Source organism: Arvicanthis niloticus, chromosome 17, assembly GCF_011762505.2.
Source record: "Arvicanthis niloticus isolate mArvNil1 chromosome 17, mArvNil1.pat.X, whole genome shotgun sequence".
Taxonomy (NCBI): domain Eukaryota; kingdom Metazoa; phylum Chordata; class Mammalia; order Rodentia; family Muridae; genus Arvicanthis; species Arvicanthis niloticus.
In genome coordinates, this window is record NC_047674.1 from 1,379,412 (window position 1) to 1,384,882 (window position 5,471).

The window sequence follows — 5,471 nt, forward strand, 5'->3', positions numbered from 1 at the left end:
GGTTTGGTCATTTTCTTGTGTTGTAATACTAAATACTAGCCCACAAGGCCTGGTTGACCCCAGGTGCCCAAGTGACATACCTAGGGACCTTGTCCATCCCCCCAAGTTATCCCTGATTGGTGAATAAAGATACCTACAACGTATAGCTGGGCAGAATTGGGGTTATTGGCAGACATAGTAGCATAGAGGGTAAATATCTGCCCAGCTCTAGTGCTGATTAAGGCTTACTATAAATATAAAGGTTGTATCTTTTATCTGGGAACTGAATGATGAAAGAAGCTTCTGATTGGGATTAAATATTTTCTACAACACACAGCTTACATTCCTCTTCATTTAGTTAAGCACCAGACCCATGAAATGGTGCAGCTAACATTTACAGTAGTCAGCCCAACCTCTTAACCCAATTAAAGAAAATCCCTTACAGCCATACCTGCAAGCCAACCTGATCTAGACAAGTCCTAGCTGAAACTGTCTTCCCAGGAGATCCTAGACTGTGTCAAGTTGACAAAGCTAACCATCACAGAGTTATGGTGAGTATCTTAGGTGGAGTATACTTCTGTTTAACTGTGCCAGCAAAAGCCAGGTTACAGGTTCTCCCCTGTGTACCCAAAATACCCACACCATGACATGCTTATCAATGATGCCTTAACTTTTTCATGCCAGAACTAAATAGTAAGGACATGGAAAATGGCATGAGCTAGACTACAATACATTTAGGATCTGTGAACCTAAGAAAACAAATGAAGTTTGGTGAAGGTTTGAAGAATCATCTTCATATACAAAGGGCAAGAATCCCTAAAAGTTTACAAACTGTAGAGGCCTACCCCTCATGAGTTGGTTATGAGCGGTGAGATAGCTTCAACGAGAAGATTTTCAGCACCCCATCTTTTCTAGAGTAGAAATCCACTCCAAATCCCCTGGTTGTGTGGAGCCTCACATGTTTGAAAGACAGGGTCAACTGTGGGAATTTGAATGATTTCCCAGGCTGAAATTTTCTTAAAATTAGTCATAAGCTCCACTTTGGGGTACTAAGGTCTTAGACAATGTTTGGGATGGTCATGGTCTTCTTCATGGACTGACCATGTCTTCTTCAGTAAGCTCATCAATGGGAGGAATACAGCCCATAGCCAAGAGCTGGGCAAATGAACCCCAGATCAAGGCAGATCAAGATTGTTATCAACCCGAAACTTGTCACTCTATCATTTACCTGAATGTTGAATGTTGACATTAGGTTAGTATTACTCTGTTTTCCTACACACGGGGGATTGAGAACAAGAGTCAAAAAAGAAAATATTTCTCACATCTTAAACCAAGAGCCTCTGTGTCCTACAGTCTGGACTCTTAAACCAAGAGCCTCACTGTTACATATAAGCAGACTGATGAACTAGCTTTTTGACCCCTCCCTTACCATTCTTGCTCTCTCTTACCTATCTGTTCCCAACCCTCAATGTGGTCTGTAGTCTCTTGATTCCTACAAGTGATCCCAGGCTCAACGGATACCCAGAACACATACACACACACACACACACACACACACACACACACACATACACACACACACACACATCATTATGGTCCTACCTCTCACTTGCATCCCTTTCTAACTTGCTTTTTTGCATGAATATCCTAACTCTGAGTTATCTGTGGCCTTAGCAGCTCTTGATTCCCCTTTAGTGTTTATGGTGAGATTCAGATGAGAATTCATATGAGAAAAATGTATAAGTGGGTTTTTTTGTGAGGGGGTGGGTTTGGTTTGGTTTGCTTGCTTGTCTGCTGTTTTTTTTTTCTTTTTTTGACATCCATGATAGTATGTGGTATATGGTAGGTACTCAGGAAACATGTGCTGAATGAATAAATAAATAGAAATAGAACAAATTTATTTGATACGTCAAAGTCTTCCTTTTCTGAAATTTAGCCAAATAATAATAATAAATAATAATAATAGTAAGTAAAGACAAAACCCTTGAGTTTTCATCATGTAAAACAAATCTTATGCCAAGGGGAAGTAAGTTAATTTTTTGATTCAGTCATCAAAACAAACTTCCAAGTAGGTAACATTATTATCATTGTTTCATATAATTTACATATTATAATTTATTTTATTTATATATAAGGAGATAGGCAGAGTCAAGACCAAGGACAAATATTTAACAAGTGGCACAGCCAGAGCTTCTAGCCCAGGTAGCCACACTCCATAGCCAACACTTTCAAGCACCAGTCTCTGCCAACTGGACAAAAGAGTAGTTAGTCATTTTTCCTGTCTACAAAAAGTTCTAAGCTCCATAGCTTCCTTAAGTCCACCATTCTGAATGGTTTTTCTAAGGGTTACATATTCCGATCTTAGGTCTTACACACAGGAGTCATCCAAGGAAGTCTGCTTAGCACAACAGTGGAGTAGTTTCCCACTAAAGCCTGTGAGCTTCCCAGACACAGGCTTTAGAGCTTCCCAAACCAACTTTGTAATAGTAGACATGATTTTTCTTTTGCCACACAGGCCACAGTTCCAGTGGAAAGGTGGTTGGTTATCCCGATAACGGGCATGGCAATATTGCATCCGTGGGTGCATTTTGCCAGTCCAGTGGTTGAGCTGCATGTTGGATCCACATAAGCTAACTGAAGACCATTCTGCTCCAGCCGCCCGCATAGCATGTTCCAGCATATGAGAGAGAGTCAGCATGCAGGATGCAGGAAGCTCCCCCACAGGTCTAGCTTGATCTTCCTATGCTCTTTTACTCAAGTGTAGGATCATAATAAAGTCAGGTACTGCAGGCTAACCAGCCACAACAGCCTGTACTGTTTGGGACCATTGTTGGCCTCCCTGGCTACTTTGTTAAGTAGTATTTCACCTGAATTTGAGAACTGCCTTAATTCCTTAGACAGACCGACAATATGTAATTTTCTGTTTCTAGTGTCTGGCCTATGAACCTCATTCCCATGATACCCATCCTGAAGCTCCAATAACCCCCTTTTCCATTAAGTCTGCCACATACAAATAAATGTACAGATATCTGTAAGGAAGAATGAGTACGGGGCCACAGGGTTTTATCAGATTTAAAGTAATGCAAATTTTGCATAAAACATTATTTGAAGTGTATTTGCCCTTGCTTTGTAATTTATAGAATATGGTCCTGAAAAAAGTCACGAATTACAGTGTATTGCTTAAGCAAGTGGTTTGGCTGTATGTGGGTTGAGTATGGGGACAGGTTTCCAATTTTGTTAAAACATTTCATGTTTCTAAACTATAAGATCACAAGAGAAAAATACTATTCTCTCCCAAGCACAAAGCCAAATCCCAATTAAGTATGGATTTAAGATCTTTCTTTCTCACTAAAAAGGAGTAAATTTAAAAAAAAAAATGACTTAAAACTACCACTGCCATAAAACTCCCAAATGAATTTCTCTTTGGGGAAAAAAATAAATTGAGAGCAAATCAATGATTCACTGAACAGATGTGAAATGAATTCTACAGTCCTTCCTCCCAGCCAGTGTCAAGGCACTGTTCATCTGGGGGCAAACTGGTACTCAGAGGTGTCATAGAGAGAGGAAGAGCAGCAGGCATGACGTGTCTGATGTCTAAGGAAGCTTAAAGAGAGAATGTGTCATACTCAGAAAACAGGCAAGACACTCAAAGACCAATTCTTCAATGCTGTGCAGAAGTTTTGATAATTAACTAACCCCAGGAAATAGATTATGTACTCTCCAAGAATATTAACATGTAAGGCTGGAGCTGTGTACCTCAGAGACAGAACATTTGTCTTGAATGTGCAAATCTCAGAAATCTGCCTTGCAGTTTCACACAAACACAAACACACACACAAGCACGCGCACGCACACGCACACGCACACACACACACACACAAACACACACAAACACCATGTTCATGCCTTGGCTAGCCTATGCCTAGTTATATACATACCCCATTTCAACACAGCACAACATATAACAGGAAGGGAGGATTTTTTTCTCTCGACACATACTGAAAAACCCCCTTTTTCCTGGGCCCTCTCAGACCACTCACAGATCTCTCTCAGATCCCTTTCTCCTAGTTCACAGTGAACTTTCAGGGATTTTGCCACTGGAGTTCCCAGAAGCTCTACCAAGTTCCTGCTGCCACATCTCCTGTTTCTCATTGTGAGGCTTTGTTGAAGTGTCCATGTGAGAGTTACCAGACCACCAGCTGGACTGCTTTGTAAATGTGTGTGTGTGTTCAAAATTGATTAATACAGCACATAGACATTTAGAAATTTAACTTCCAAAGCTCACCATCCAGTGAATCAAGTACAGATTCTTTTTTGGAATGTGCCATGTTAATAAGCAATTGCTTATAATAAATGCTACATAATTTCTTCACTCACAAATAATATTCATATGAATAACTTCTGTTTCTCTCTACACCCTTAATGACTACCATTACATATTTTTATACTGAAGTTCAATATTTGAGTATTCTTCCATTCAGTTAATATATATTAAAGCCATATAAGGTTCTGTGCTGAATTTTGTGAGAAAATATCCAACATTAGTAGGACCTAAACTTTTTATTCAAGGGCTTGTGAATATAGAGACTAAGTCTCTTGGGTTTTAGAAGGAAGCCATTTGAATTTAAAGACCAGCTTGGCTTGCTAACCTGGAACAAGTTTATTAATCTCTCTGAGCACTGGTTCATCTTCCTGTGAAACAGAGATGAGGATGATAACAATGTATCTCTTATTGGAAGGCACGGGCCAGAGAAGACTAAGAGTCATGGCAAACAGACAGAATGGCAGGTCAGTGTGAGAGATGAATAATTGGGAACCCGAAGACTCATTGCCTTAGATGCCGGGCATAATCTAACAGGCAGTGGATATCTTTCAATGTTTTTTGTTTAGAAGATTAGAACCTTGAATAAATGTGTCCTTCAAACAGATAACTTCTATGTATAATGTGATAGATAACTAACTTGAAAGGGAACTACAGGCAAAGGAGACATTTAGAGGTAGGCCTCAAAAGTATAGGGCACATGGAAGAATGTAAGAACCCTTGCCCCTTAGAGACATTGCAGGCATGGCTGTTGTGTCACATGTGTATCAGTGGGTGGCAGAGAGGAGAGAGGCTAAGTCTATCTTAAAACTCCTGGGCGTTGGGGGAGCAAGTCTGAGATAACCACCAGTCCAGCTCTAGGGAGGATGGATAGAGAGCTAACCTGAGATGACCATCAATCCACCATAGCCCCCAACAGTATCCAAGGGCAGAGAGTAAGCCAGAGTTGAGATGAACTTGCCTTGGTGCCATGTGGCCCAGTGGGAGTAAGGTGGAGACCAGGATGATGATTCCTCCATGGGGCCCCTGCAAAGTGCAAACCCCAAATGACCACCAATCAGGAATCATGGGGTTCCAACAGGGAGCTAGCCTGAGATGACTACCAGTCTGGTAACATGCATGTATGGGTAGGACATAGCACTCCTGAGACCACTTCTAAGATGACCCCAGA

The 5,471-nt window shown here is 40.8% G+C and overlaps 1 pseudogene; it reads left to right on the forward strand.

The window, feature by feature from the left end:
- Nucleotides 1-5,019: 5,019 nt before the first annotated feature.
- Nucleotides 5,020-5,142, forward strand: LOC117722848 (small nucleolar RNA SNORA17; annotated as a pseudogene).
- Nucleotides 5,143-5,471: the final 329 nt, after the last annotated feature.